At 38.4% G+C, this 16,146-nt stretch overlaps 1 protein-coding gene across 1 annotated transcript in view; it reads left to right on the forward strand.

The window, feature by feature from the left end:
• The first annotated feature begins 9,115 nt into the window (after positions 1-9,115).
• SLC39A10 (solute carrier family 39 member 10) overlaps positions 9,116-16,146 on the forward strand; it is a 66,805-nt gene continuing 59,774 nt past the window's right edge. Inside the window, exon 1 of the mRNA XM_074910827.1 lies at positions 9,116-9,215. The gene's annotated coding sequence lies outside the window, so the exon portion shown is untranslated. The remainder of the gene's footprint in view (positions 9,216-16,146) is intronic.

Genomic DNA, 16,146 nt, shown 5'->3' on the forward strand with positions numbered 1-16,146 from the left:
TATAGGTCCTGCTCAGGTCTGAAATATGATATGCTGCCATCATAATAGCAGGTTGGGTGGGGTTTTTGTGTTTGGGGAAATGAAAGGGTGGTATTCTACACCACATCACCCCTCTCCCTCACATACACACTCAGTTTCCATTTCATATGCCAATAAAGGCCATCATGAATCTGAAGCATGATTTATTGTCAAATAATAATAAAAAATACTCTCGATTCATATTCTTTCCTATTCTTTAGTTCCTTGTACATCCTGCTTACATGTAGCTGTTAAAACATTTGTCATGAACACTTTGATGTCTTCATTCTGAAGAAGTAGTGCTTAAACTCCAGTTCTCTGTAGAAATATTGGTAATGCCACAAGATTTTCATGATAAAAATAATATAGCAAGAGATCCTTTAGAACAGCACATTCTTGGTGGAAATAAGGTGATAGAGCAATCTTTTTTTTTTTTTTTTTCATGTAGCTCTTTGTGAATAGTAATAACAATTACAGATAAACTGCAGCAACCATTAGGATTGTGGCCCTAGACAGAGTTGGCTTCTCTTCTACAAAAGATCTTTCAGTGGCTCAGAAAACGTAGCAAGGAGTGCTGGGAGCAATCATTTTCCTACCTTTTTGGCTGCATGAGATAAACTTGCATTTCACTCTTCCTGTACACAGTGACCTTCTCTGCAAAATGATGAGGAGGGGGAGGATGAGAATCATCTTACATTATCTACAGGTCCTTCATGAGTACTGCTGTGCCATGCTGTAACCTCTGTCCATCCTTACATCTGTTCTCTATTGATAAGATCATTACCATTTATAATAAAGTTCAATAATCATTGATGTAGACAGTGAACATAATACTTCAGATCTGAAGATAGTTTGATCCACCTCACAGGTGACTTCCCACATGGTAAAGGGTGCCCAGTTCTATGTAGAGCACTTGTCTTCCACCTACCATTTGGAGCAACTGTTTTAAATGGTAAAGCTTCCTGTATTGAAAAAAATCCAATGAATCTGTGTACATGTTTGTGTATGGCTATCGCTTGTTTGCTGTCTTGCAAACATATACTATATTACATCAGTTTTTATGTTTAAACTTATTACATAAAATTCTCAGTTAACAGTGGTCATGAGCTGCAGAGCCCAAATCCATAACTAAGATTAACACACCTCATAGCTGAACAGTTGCTTAGATTTTGTTTGGGCCCATCTCAAAGGAGTCCATGTTAATAACAATTTTCTGCCTTTTTTCTGCTGCCACTCCCCCACAGCATTTACAATACTTGCATACCTTGGGGCTTGGGAGGGAAGCAGTCTTTCCAGCCAAACTGCTGTGTTAGCCTTTAATCAGTTGTTGGGAGGAGCCAAACTTAAAACTTTTACTTTTTTCCTAGACTGATGACTTCCTGGCTTTCCTTCATTCTTTGTTTCTTGTTTATAATCCCAAACTTGTGTTTTTGGATCCACTGAGTACCAAAGCACATGGGGCTTTGGAGGCCCATGTGGCAAAGACTGTTTATCTTTTCAACTTAGGAGCTAAAGAGAACAGCAAAAGTTAGGAGTCTAGCTGTTGGACTAGACTCCTTTTATCAAAATTTGTAGTGGCAAAAGTCTAAAACGTATGAACTGATCAGTAGACTTGATGGATTCTCTGTCTTTCTTTGAAGCTTTTTCCAAAACTGCCTTTCCCAAAAGCACAGGATAACCTTGGAACCTGCAGGCATGCTCCCTTCAATCTTGCTAGTGCTCCATCCAGTCTGCAACAGACTTAGCACTTGTGCTGTTTCTATCTCCTTTCTATTTTGGACATGCTTGAAGGAGTTTAAGAGCCTAAAGAAGTGACTTCTCAGTAGAATTGTCAGAAAAAAATCCTGCGTTCCAACGGGGCTCTTCCAATACCTCTGAAACTGTCTCTCTGTGAGTATGATGCCATTTCTTAGTAATATGACAGGCATGATCTTCCTATTGACAGGCACTCACGCTTAATATAAGAAAGGACATAAAATAAAGATGATAGCCCTAAACCCATGGAAACAGATGGGGGGGGAGGGGGAAGGTTTCTAAGTGAAGGGAAGAAAATGTCTTCTCCACTGGAAGATGTTTTCAATTTTACCAGGAATCACTCTTCCCAATCACAGAGTATCCACAACTAATATCCATTTCCTGCACCATCCTCTCTATCCCCTACATCCAGTCACAACGAAAGGCAATGAGTTGCAGCTACTAATTCCAGTGCTGCAGAGTCATGTTTGCCCAGCTAACCTGCCTTCAGTTCTGGTACTGGCCTCAGGATCTTTGTACAACGTTCCAGTATATAACAGAGACAAGTCCTCAAATCATCACACTGCCTCATCTTAGACAGGAGGCTTTTCCTGATTTAGGATCATTGACTGCTTTCTCCTCAATCTCTCTTTCATAGACTGGTCCCTTTTCCTAACTCAAAATTTGGAAATGTTGTCAAGAGTATATTCCTGCAGCGAAGGACAAGATAAGGTAATGTACAATGCCACTAAATCTAGCGGCTTCCAAAAAGTTCTTATGCAGTTTGCAGTGACTGCTTTTTAATTCAGATGATTAAAGAGCCTGCAAACAAATATGTAATGCTCAAACTGTATACATATATATGGGTGTCAATTTTAAGGATGGAAGAGGGCCTAGAAGATTCTTAAACTATACAAGCTTTTTAACTAGGCTTCATGAACGACTTTCCCTTTGGCCTCAGGCCCAGTGTAACCATATTATGATCTCTTGGCATGAAACTGTGTCTCTGATGGTTTAATTCTTCTGTGAATGACGAACACTCCACCAGAAACTTTATTTAAGCACAGAAGAATGGATGACCTTCAAACAAATAATTTTTCAATACCTGAGAAACCTGGCTGGGAACTGTACCGGAAGCATGTGGAGCTGAGTATTGTACCATGAGCACTGTCGCTTTTTTTTATCTTGCACCTCATGTTGTCCTTCGACCCTCTCTGATCGGTGCCACTGCAGCAAAGTATCTCTATCTTATTCTTTGTGAGAACAAAGGGCTTCGCAACCTGGTTGCAAACCAGATTACTTCTTGTAGCATTTCACCAGGTTGTAGTTTTCCTGCCAAAAGGGAGGCTAAGCTCAGCTCTTGGGTTCCTGTTGACTTCCAGACTCACCAGTAACTGGATGATGCTGAATGCCCTCCAAGTCCTGAGTAAAGCAGAACGATGCATCCTTAGTTACCAAATGTTTATTATCTACTATTACCCTTTAGCTGATGATTGGTAAAATAGGTAAACAGCTGTAATGCTAGGGGGAATGCCGAACAGGAAAACAAACATTTCCAGGTTCATGAGAGCTGTTTCCTTGCTCACAAAAGCTTAAGTTCCAAATATGCAGTTACCATGATCTTTTAATGCTAATGTTGCTGCTTTCTGCTTAAGAGTGAACTAGGCTTTGCATTACTGTGGGGAAATACATGTCTGGTCTGGCAAAGGAGGCAAAAGATATCAGCAGTAACACCTACACGATTCAGAAACCCCATTTCCTACAAACCATCAATAACCTTGCGTGCTAGCATCTTCCTCTGACAAAAAAAAATATTAACTTTTACAGGGACAGCTACTGTGAGTCAGCTTGAACCAGAGACATTGCATGAGAGAAGGTGGATATGGCATCCTCCTCTCCTTGATAATCTGCTGAAGCCCCAGATTTCAGTGTGGTGCATAACTCTGCTTTGACTCATTATATGCAATGAATTTCTCTGTGTCCCTTTCTTCGATGCTAATTAGCTGAACTCAGATGCAACGCTGCTGAGTGAAGCAGCTGTAGGTATAGGCTCAGCAAAGATGACTTTGTCCTCAGAAAATAGTCCAGATTTTAATCACACTGTGTAGGTGAGTTAAGGCCACTGCATTCCTAATTTAGGTGATTAATATGGGCCACCATTAGTTTACCTTGGTGGGAGACAGTTCTAACAGCCTGGGATCTTACTGACCCTCAGTGCTTCTGCTGGTGGGTGTCCCCATGGAAAAACAGGGAACACACCATTTTGGGATCCTTCAACACTGGGCTTCCTGGTTGTGAAATGCAGAGGTATTGCAAAAGGTGCACTTCATATTAAATATATTAAGTACCAAATGCATACCCTGCAGCATGATGTTCTTTCCAATAAAACAGTGGTAACAAAAACAGATTGTGCTAGATAGAGAGTGCTAAACAGCTCAAACTGGATTTTGGCAGGAAGAATACCACAAACAGTAACACGCCCCCTCTTGCAATAAAAAAAAAAAAAAGTCAGAAAAAGACATTAAACTGCTAATGACCATATATAATCAGAACTTTGATCTTGATTCCAAGAAAAGGCACCTCAAGCAATTAGCTGATATCTCAAGAAACCAGACACAGGCATTGCTTTAATAACGGCACAGACTAAGCTTAACAATATGGTGTGCTGCTGGTTCTCCCATTTTGCTTAGCCTATGACTGCCTACTTAATCTACAAAATCTAAGAGGCTGTTTGGTTTTTATTGATAACCAAAGACCCTTATGGTTTTTAAATGCATTCTACAAAACAGATGATAACCCTCTGTTTTTCAGGAAGGGATGTGTCATGTTAATAAGCGGCAGTATGGTTAAATTAGAGTGGATACTTGTTCTCAATGCAGTTTGATACTGTCTTTCTTAAATAATGCCTGTCAAACTTGGGTCCCAGCATTTCTATTGTGAGAATAAAATCAGCAAATGCTAAATGGGAGGGCCATTGTTTTTAGTGAGCATTTGGTATTCTATAAATAAGCTTGAAAGTACTTGTGCGTGCCTTGCATAGGTCAGATCTAAAAACTGAGACCGTGTGTAAGAAGCTGCAAAATATGAAACCAAATAAATCTAAATAATTACTAATATGAACATACAAGTGCTACTGCATGCCATCAGGGGTGAGGAGGGTGGAGGTGACAACAAGGATCCCTTGAAAGAATGTGCTCAAACTTCAAGGGAAAGCAGAAGATAAGATTTCTTGTGCACAAGCTAGGCTTTCACTGAGGAGAACAACTCTGGTGAAGAACACAGAATGGCAGAGCAGAGGGATGGAGGGAAGAGGCAGAAAGGTTCATGGCCTTCTGAACAACAGAGATCATGATCTAGAAGAGAGTGTGGGCAGACAACCCCTCCCATGTAAGCTACTAGCAATAAAAGAGCTGGCAGGATGGTTTTATGTGTGTGACAGGATGGTTTTGTGTTTGTAATACTCTGGTCCTTTGAACTCTGCTGCCTTTGAGTGCAGACTGCTGGATGCCCTTGTATCCAGAGGAAGAAAAGTTCAGTACTAGAGCAACTTTATATTGACCAGCATAGTAAGACAGATCAGTTGTAGAGCAATGTGCTATAAATGTGCTGTGCAGCATGTGTAGTAAATCCAGTACAGTCTTGCAGACTTGCATGTGCACGGTACACCCTTCAGGCTTTACTGCAACCTGTACCCAAGAGGCTCAGTCATGGAGGACACAGTTCAGCCAGGCTAAATCAAGTACACAACCTAGTTCATGTACCTCTAGCCTGTAACAAGTGTTGGTGAAGGCCAAAAAGGAACTGAGTGTAAAGTGACACCCGCTTCTTTTCAAGGAAAGCTCAGAAGAGGGAAGAATGGTGGAAGTAGAAGGAACACTTTGGGTTTATAAATATGAATAGCTGTCACCAGCTAAGCCATCCCTGTGGCAAGCATAGAGCTCATGGAAATTGGGGGGGGGGGGGGAAAAAAAGGCAGGTATTACCATATTCAAAGACCATGATCCTGTTCAAGTTAATGAAAGCTGAATGACTCAAACTGCATCTGGAGAGTGGAAGTCTAAATGCCATCATAGCTGTATTTAAGATATTGTTCCAGACTGTATCATCACATGATTAGCCAACTACTTCTGGTAATCCAAAACAGTAACTGCATAGAAAAGCATTCTTTTTTTTCTTTTTTTTTTTTATTCCATGCACACCAAATACATTCTGTTTTTTTTCTACAGTCAAATATGCCGTGAGGGTTTGCGTGGGTTTTTTGGATGTGTATTTTGTTGTTTTGGAAGTTCTTATTAAGTCTTTCCTACAAAAATGTAAGATCAAGCTCTAAGCGCTTCAATCTCCTGTAGTTTTCATTCACTGTTTTAAAACTAAGGTAAGTGCTTTTATGAGTTAATTTTCTACATCCTTCATTTTGGTTATAAGGCCTGTCCTATTGAGTTTTACAAGATACATACTGTGTTCCTGCTGATTCATTCCCTCTGGGAAAAATGTGTCTTCCTGCTCCTTACCTATGGGACACATTTTGAGGGATTAATTGCAGGTGTCTTTCAGCCATCGTTCCCCTTGCTTCCTAAGTAAATCTGAAATTCTATGCCAAAATTTGTTTTCAAATAAGGAAGTTAATGGATAGCTCTGAGAGTGTGGAGTTTTTATTCTTTTGGTGACATGTTACATGTCAAATTCTAAATGTGACTGTCATGAAAACAAATTAATTCAGTTGTTATTTCACACTGGGGGGGAGGATGGTGAAACTGCAGATACTCTGTTCATCCTTCAGACAGCTAAAAAATAGCATCCAGGGCTGTACTTTTAGGGTATGTAGTTTTCTGTTAAACAACTTCTACTGAACTCCTGTCAGCTGGCAAATGCAAAGTGAATTATCAGGGCAACTGCATGACAACAAGGAAGGGAAAGATTCAACAGAAGCAAACTGAGGCATAGAAATGACTGGGATTACAGTAAAAGTCAAGTACTATGTGTCTTTAGAATTCAGGCCTTAAGTAACAGCTTTGATTTTGCTGTAAAGGTTTCCTTGCACAGCTGCTGTTTTTCTTCCTAAGCATTTTGAAATATATTTACATCTTAAGTCTGTTTTGTGTTGTATGTCAGAAAAAGGGTTCTATTCAAGGGGGATCTGAAAAGTATAAAATCAGGCCGCTGCTGCTGTTTATTACGTAAAAGGCATTTCTTTGCTATAATCTACCCTCATTACATAGTGATGTTCTCCTTAATCACTTTGGCCATTTTAGGTATATACTGAACAGAAGATGTGTCTGGGTTTATTTCCCCTGTGCTCACATCTATTTGTTTCTTTCTTATCAGAAAATATCTATTCATTGCTCCTATCTCATTCTTTTACATTCATCTGCATTAAAATGTGTGACACTCATTACCTCAGGGTTTGTACATAAATTAGTCTCCTGCATCTAGCAGTTTTACTCTTTCTGGTTATTGCATCACCTAGAAATAAAAATATTTTTATCCTTTAACTATTTCTTAGTTCAATCAGTTAATTTTTGCAATTCAGTTATGTTGAAGTCCTGTGAGTTTGACAGAATAATTGTAACAAGAACGTTCTTCTCCTTCCAAACTCAAGGAACCCAGAAACTGTAAAACCCACTTTGTTTTTTGTGCAAGGAAGAAAGTTTCTGACACTTTTCTAAAAAGAACTTTGAGAGTTATTTAGATAGAAAACTTACAGCTCAGGCTTGTAAACTTGTATCAGCCTTACCCTGTAAGAGAAGTCCAGCACCTAGAAGGTACTTCATATTTAAATGTGAATTTCTAGGGAGCTACTTGCTATTGTTTTCTGTCCTAGGAGTCGACTTGAGAGAAAATCTTTGAGCAGTCCTGCTAACTGCTCTGTAAGCATAATGATTTTTTACTCCTCAGAGTACTAAAATATTCTGTAGGTATGTTCACATTAATTTTTCACATAATTTAAAAAACTTACCGTACATAATAACTTACTGTAATAACATAAGATGTTCACAGCAAATTGTTAAATTATACGGAGAATGCTTTAGTGCAAAAAGGAAAGGTAAATTTGGTTATCTAAATTAGGTCTTGATAATTAATCTTTGCCTAGTAGATACATAATAAGCCTTCCCAAAACCATGCATCAGATTTCTAGCATTTTATCCAACTAGGGTAACCAAGTGCTACTAATATTTGACTCTATAATCATATGATCATAGAACTGCAAAGCCCACTGATGCTCCTGGAATGACTTGGATAGCACATCTCTCTCACATTGTACCGAGACCTTCCTAGATGGAGGATTATCCTTTCCTACATGCCTCTTTTCTGACTACGAAAGCCTGTCCCCTTTGCCAACAACAGCCGTTGTCCCTCCAGACTGACTCACTGCGCAGTGAGTGCATTGCTTTCCACCGGCTGCACGTACTTTGACAGGTGTAAAGGTGGGGGAGATTGTTTATTCCTGGCATGAAGAAAGTGCTGCTTGATGTTTGACTGGCAACAGCTTCTGGAGATAATGCAAATTTAATGGTGAAAAAACCTTAAAACTAGATAAGGAACATTTGAACACAGACTTTATAATGTGGCATAGAATAGTCACACTTTAGTTTCCAACCATGTTGCTTTTCAAGTAAGTGTGTAACTCTATCCCAGTTGAAGAATTAAATATTTAACACTTAAATGTGGTATTGTAATGGGGAGAGTTTGTTTCAGTTACCAGTACAAATAATTCTAATCTACAGATCAGTTGCCCTGGTTTGAATCATGTATGTTTAACACAGCAAAACACACGTATCTAAACTTAGCTTGCAATGTTGAAGCAACTTAAGATATTTGACATATATTTGGTATGTTAGATATGTACACCTGATAACTAAAGTTTATCATACTAACTCTATATAGTTAAATGTGCAGTTTTTCCAGCAGAAACACAAAGAATATTAGTATCATATCTGAACAAACTACCTGTAATTATTTCCTGTGAAAAGTGACGTAAAAGCAACAGGAAGCAAGTTAACTCTATTAATTCTCTGATATTTGATGTTCTATTGTCTGATGCAAGAAAAAAAAAAAAAAAACCCAAAACTTTATTACTAGTATAATCTTATTTCTGTAGTGCAGAAATTACTTCACAATTACATAACCATGTCCTTTGCACGCTTTGATGTCTTTTGTTCGTAACTCATCTCAAGGGAATCCACAAAGCCACTACTGGAAGTCAGAGAGGCAGGAATTTCATGTAGTTTTCATCACAGGTTTTTTCCCAAAAGCGTCCTGTCTCATGGCCAGTTCCTGGTAGCAGTCTCATTTTGATAAACATCCTCAATGTGTTCCTTGTCCATAAAATGTTACCCTGGTAGTCTTCAGTGGCACTCCTGTGGATAAGAGGCTTAGGGAATGCTTTACATCTCTTAGAGTAAAATCTCTAGTCTCTTTTCTCCCCCTGTGAAGACAGAATCCAATCATCTCCAGGATAGCCAGTAAGTACAGCAGGATATTTAATTGCTTTCTGTTAGTCTAGCTGAGTAGACTGTTACCAGGCAATGAAATGGTGAAATATAATAAACTTGTACAGAATTGTTAAGAAAGTTGCAGATGCAGAGCAAGATTTTGAGTCTGTTCTAATCTCCCTAACTCTAAATCTGTAGGTGTAAACCTGAGGGCAGAATTTGGTTACTTTATTAAACCAGGAATTTCAGGAAGTCAATTAGCTTTTCTTGTCCCACAGATTGTTTATGAAACATCACGGGGAGCAAAGAGAGATAAGTGCTCCTTCACCTTGTGAGCAGAAGCAATAAACCTGGAAATTTAGGTTTATATTTTTAGATTAAAATTTGTTGTGGGCATAAAATACTCTTCCAGGAAGTTGGTTCAGAAGCGAGAACCATTATATTAGATGTAATAATGACATATTGGACCATCTCTTGTGTTAATTCAAAAGTGTTACAAGTTTTACAACTTCTTCGCATAGGAGGGTGGGGTGTTAAAGCTCTAAACGTGGTGGAGGCAGTATGAAAGCCTGTTGCACACTAAATGCTCTCAGCAGCTTGATATAAATAGTGTGTAGCTGTACTAGCAGTATGGATTATTTACTTTATAAAATAGGCAGTTTAATCAGTAAAGACCTGCTGGATGATTAGAAGAAGAGTAGACATGTACAGAATAAGTGAAGAATAGAGCTGAATCAGGGGTGTTAAGTAGTAACAAATGAGAAACATGCTCTTAGTGTGTTCATCACCAGTCTCTGATGACACATCATAACTATTTTCCCACCAGTCATGTGTAGAGTGTCAGTGGCATATACTCAGAAGAAGCTCAAAAATAAAAAATTACATCATGTCCTTTTGAACTGATCTTTAGAGTTGTTTTAGACATTAAACAGATGAATAATTATGTGAAAGTAGTAGAACAGAAGATAACTTAGCTGTCCAAACGGATTCACCAGACACCTGCATTTGAAAAGAGTTATGGTAAATTTGTTACACACTTATCAGGTGATGAATGTCATACACTCTGCTTAAAAATGGGGGGGTTTGGTTAAGAAATGTGTTATATAACTGAAAATGTAATTCACCAGTGATGGATCATCGATAGCTAAAGCCAAATAAGAGTTAGGGGTGCCACCTCAAGTTAGATCTCAAATCTACGGGTAGCAAGACCATGGTGTCCTCAAAAAACAATTTTTGGAGGGAAAGCGTTTGGGGAACAGAAGGGGTAGTCTTCCCAAACCCATTTTTACAAAATGTTGAAATGTTTGAATTCAGATAAGGTCTGATCTTGGCTAAACTGTAAGTAAATTGAGTTATGCAATTCTACCAAATCAGGCTGGCAGGTTACATATGCACATAAAATATCAGATTGCATGATAAACTGTGCGAAAAAAGCATCAGCCTGTGTCTTGAATTGCTTGAAAAGAAAGGGTGTTTTACATCACAGCAGGTTAAAACTTTATTAGGGTTCTGGAGCACCATTAGCATAATCTGTTTACTCTCTAGGCAGGTGATGATTGCTCCTGGATAGACCTACGGGAAATGAACATTTTGAAAGCACAAAGGGGTGCTCAGTGCAAGGAGAGATAAATTCCAAAGTTACTGGGGACCAAATGAATATTAAGAAATCCTTCTCAGCAGGTTGGAGTGAGGAGGAAGCCTTGAATCTTAACTCCCCAAGAAGGATGCTGTAATACAAAAGAAAAAAGATTCCCAAAGCTAGGTTCCCTGTATCCCTCAGGATATAAACTATGCAAAAGGACTGAATATCTGAATATCTGTGTTAAGAATCTAACAGCATATTGGCTGATTAGAGAGGAAGTAGAAGAAACTTCTGGTCTTGCGATAAGTAGATTTTGTACGGTTCCCTCTCATTTCTGTCCTCTGTCTGTAAATGCTTTGTACATAATTCAGTTATCTGTTTTGGATTTTGTATAAACAATCTTGCTCTTGTTCTTAAATAACTTGGATTTTAATGACTTCAAGACACCTAACGAACATCAAGGTATCCCACCCTTTACAGGCATGCTTTAAACTGGGATGCTGGACTATTGTCATACTGTGACCTCCCGCTTTCCTCCAGTATCACTCTAAGGTATCCAAAAGATAACCAAGTCGCTCCATTAAGGTGCACGGACTACTGTAGAGATGAAAATTCAGAGTTGTGAGTCAAAGAAACATCTTTGGATTGGAAGCATTAGCCGAGAAGCTCTTTGGTATACATTAGGAGAGCAGGGCCTGTGCAACTAGTCATACTTGATGTTTCCTGTCACTGGATGTTGGCAGCTTTCTGCTCAGTGTGTCAGCTCCTTCTCCACAACATATAGGAACATGGGTTGTATTTTAGGGAGAGGATACATTGACTTAGGCATTGAAACATTCACCACGTATATTCTTTTTGAGGGTCTAGGGGATATAGAGGCTTTCAAAAGTATTATCACCTTGCATAGATTGTGCCCACATAAATCTTTTTACACATTTACTTCTATATGGTGAATATACAAGCTCCTAACCAAAACTGGTAACTAATATTGTAGCAATCCTACCTACAATACCAAAGGTACCCATTAATCAACAATACCCTCTTTGAAAGTTAGGTCCTTTGTCAATTTCAGGGGATTTGGGAGGAAAGTCATAATCAAAGAAGGGTTTAGAGTTTTTTAATCTTCCTGAACTGGAACTCTACAAACTCAAATCATAATCAAAATTGATCTTGATAAATTTTAAAAAGTGTCTTGCCCGTTAAAATGTTTCCTTAGGGTTTCAAGTACTACTTAGTCTTTCAAACTTGTTCTTTTAAGGTCACTGCACTTGTTCAGTCCACAAAACTTCCCCATGGCTTTTCCACTAATCATTTTTGCTGCCTCTTTCTTAGTTCCCTTTTTCTTTTGACCTCATATTTGCATTTTTAAAATCTACTCCTATTATTCCAATTTATGCCCTCATCTTTATTCCAGAATACCCATTGACTTTATGATTTCTTACTTGGTCCCACAAATTTTTTTTTTTTTTTAAGCATTTCTGATTGTTATCTTCCCCCTCATAATCTGGTCTATTCTTGTCATTATTCTCTCTAGCTCATACTATTAAGCTTCCATTTAGACACTAATATGTCGTTGCAGGTGCAACTCTGTTAAAGTAGTACTGGCCATTAAATTATTTTAAAGTTATAGACATGAGTTGTACTCCTTTCTTCTGAAGAAAATCAGGCTTTATTGGCAAGGAGACAGAGTGAAGCTGTCTGTCAGAAATTCTATATTGTGTTTCCAGTTGAGCATCTGTCCTGGTATGTAACTTACTGGGATTTTCTTGTGCTTCTAATTTCAACCTGCAAGCCTGGGTATTACAATGCTTGTCTTAATTCTTTCTAGTGTACTTTAATTATATGCATCCATTTACAAGTCTTGTTCATCAGATCAGTAGAAATGATGATGCAGGATGTCTAACTTTGAAGTACTAAGTGTGATTTTTAGGTCTATGCAGGTATTCTACTGAAAATAAAAGTAAGTTTTTTGAATGGTAGATGTATTAAATGGCTTCCAGGTTTTGCCCCTCCTTTCTCATCACTGGTTTTAAGTCACTTTTACTTCCTATGCATAGGGCTGCAGTAGCACCAGAAATGACAGTGTGCTGTTCTTTTTTATGTCATCATTTATAATACAGTTCATATTAAATTGCAACGTCAAGCTAATGTTCATTGTCAAGAACAAGATCATCTAGACACCATTGGAAGAAAGCTGTAGAAAATATTTTTCCTGTATGTTCCTGTTCGTTAAGGCTCAGTTTTCCATTCCAAATAGGGTGAAAAGACAGCATCTCTGAAGTTTATATTGCATGTTGAAGGGCCTGCCTGCACAAAGCTGACTTTAAGAGGAAGACCAGAATCCCTGGATCTTCCTCTTCTTGTCTGGGGAGAGGTGGCATGTATGGAAACTCTGTCATGCTTTAGGGTTACTGTCTGCCAGTATAGGATGTCTGTGAGGATGGTATTACAAGGGCACCCTTTGCTATCTCACACAATAAATATGACACATGTAGGGGACATCAGACTGCCTGCATGTAAACTGCAATAGGATGCCTAATATCAGTAAATGCCACAGATTTCCAGATAAAAGCCAATCATGAGTGAAAAAGCTAGTGCTATTGCACATAGCTGCAATAACTGCACATGAAAAGGAGCTCTGAATTCTTTCACTGAGAATGGGACCAATATACCAAAGTAAAAGAAGGTTCTGTCTAGGAGCAGAAGGCTTCTGGAAAGCTTAAAAGTATTGCTGGCCTGATCATCTCACGCTGGTAGATCTTCCAGGGGATCTCCATGTACGTGATCCTGGAATATTAAGAGCATTCGAGAGTTTGCCATTGCTGAGTTAAGTCTCTATTTCTAAAGCAACGTCTTAAACTTTTTCCCAGACATATGAGAGTGGGAGAAATCTAGGAGTAGGAATCTTAATCTAGTCAGAGCCTGACTATTGGGAGGAGGGACTTATGAATGACAAATAGCTGTAACTGCTTTCCAGGTGCTTCAGGGATATTATTGTCCAGTATGAAAACTGCCAAGGCTGAAGATAAAAAAGGATCTCTCATAACCTGCGTCACTTCAAAAATTAGTTAAATGTGTCAAATGAGCTACTCTAATGTTCTCAGACACTTCCTTTCAGGCATTCTTCCAGCTCAGTAATACCTTCTGAATTTTCCCTGAAGTACTGCTTTAACATATCTGCCATCCACCTTTTCAAAGGGGGAGGTGAGAGCAGAAAGCTTTTTGACACTGCCAATTCCTTCAGGCACCTGACTCAAGTGACACTTGTCTCTTCCAGATTAGTTTCCATTTTGCCTCTCTTCAGGTCAACCTTTTCCTTTCTTCTATTAAAGCAGTGAACATATAATCGTGTGCATTTTCCACCTTTCTAATTTTGTCTGAAATTGATTCTGACCCTTTGGTTTTAATTACCCTGAGACAATCTTGAACTACATTTAAAAACCCTCTGTGAAACAAGCCCATGTTGTACATCTTAATTGTATATTTCAAACTGAGGATTCCTGCCATCCAGTCTTCAGATATATTTGAACTGCATCCTGAAATAGAGGTTTGTAGTTAACACCCACCCCCTCATCCCCCCACAAAGCCTTTCTGTAGAGCAGTATCTCCAGTTAATAAGAACCCAATTCCAGTTCAGATGTGGAGTAGCTATTAGACAGTTACCCCTTCTATTCTTTCAGGAAAGAGGCGAGGGTGAGGCAGTGCATCTAGTTAAGAGCATTAGTTGTTCACTTTGGGCCTTTCTTCTATTACAATTTTCAAATGCGTACCTGTAACAAAATCAGCTTCACAAGTGCAGTTAGATTAGCAGAATTTCAAAACTCGTGGCTTTTTATTATTTTATCTGTCTTGTCTTGGCCAAGAAGAATCATTATTATCATTCCATCTGGATAAAGGATGCTTACCACCTCCTCAACAATTTGTTCACTGTTATCTCTATCAGTATGCATTCCCATACACTTTTCCACTTTATTATCGCTGGTTGCTAGCTCTGGAGGAAAACAGCAAGAGGCAGGACTAATAGGAGAGTTAAATTAGCCCACTTTCACACACCACCTTCAGTAAATCTGCACCTGAATAGAAGTCTTCAGTATCTAGAAGGAAGAATAGAAGGTAAAAACTGTAGCTCAAGAGAGGCAAATCTGTGACTGACTCCTCAGATGAAGGACATTGCAGGTATTCCCTGCAATGATGCTCTAAATCCATTTCGTCTCTTACCGTAGGGGAATGTCAGACCTAATGCTACTCAATATCTCTTTACTGTAATTATTGGCTTAACCTTAGACCTTCATCTCTCACACAGAAGAAGAAAGCACCTTGACTTTGCTTAGATGGGGTGTCAATTCTCTACAGGGAAGCACTACTCCTGTTACTGCAAGAAGAAACCTCATGCAGATAGTGGAATTAAGCTAAAAATACAACATCCAGCATCTTCTCTTTAACAGAGAAAGACAAATCGCTGCTGGAATTAAAAATCCAGCTTTACTTCCTGAAAGGGTTTTTCTTTTCCCTGCACTTCATTCTGTGACCAAAAATTCTCCTGAAAAAAACTCATACCTTTAACAGCTTGCTGTGATGACCATAACAAAAGCAAATTTTGTGCTTCTTTTTCAGTGCTAAACAAATAAAATCACTATTTCTCCTCTTAATTCTTGAAGTGTTAGGTAAGTTGTTATTAACCCAAATCACTAGGTTTGAAAACAGTGAATCATTGTCCCCCATAAGTAAATGGAAACCATCCCAAAGAATATACAGGACACTGCAAAAAATTTAAAAAAAAAAAAAAAAAAAAAGGCAATAATTACTTTTACAGTGTACATTTGTATATTTTGGGAAACGCTGTAGGCAGTGTTCTTATGTTTCTTAAAGTAATTATAAATACTTAAAGGGTATTTTGGAGTGGTTTTTTCAACATTGCCATTTTAAATTTGCAAAGTCTCTTTGGTGTGTAACTTAGAGTTGAATGTGCAAACAAAAGTTCTAAGTAAGGAAATAGATGAAAATACCCTTATTAATTCTAGTTAATGTGCAACCATTGGGAGGAATTCTAAAACAAACCAGTTACTCCCACAACAGATATCCCACTCTGGGAAGAGCGTGGTAATTTGTGCTTGACAGTATAAAGTTAAATGCATGTATTTTATCTGGTGTAAATCTGAAAATTGAGAAGCTATCATTTATTTTCAGGTTATTGATCATTAATATATCTGATAAAACCTCAACCTTCTAATAAAAAACCTGATCATAAGAGAAGTGTTAATCAGTGGGGAGAGAGTCTATTAACAAGCTGAATGCTGTGTACCTAATTAGGTTTGGCTGATCTAACTGCTCTCTGAACCTGTCTTCCTGTCCTTCCTCTAGAAAACCATCCTCAGGACA

Source organism: Athene noctua, chromosome 7, assembly GCF_965140245.1.
Source record: "Athene noctua chromosome 7, bAthNoc1.hap1.1, whole genome shotgun sequence".
Taxonomy (NCBI): domain Eukaryota; kingdom Metazoa; phylum Chordata; class Aves; order Strigiformes; family Strigidae; genus Athene; species Athene noctua.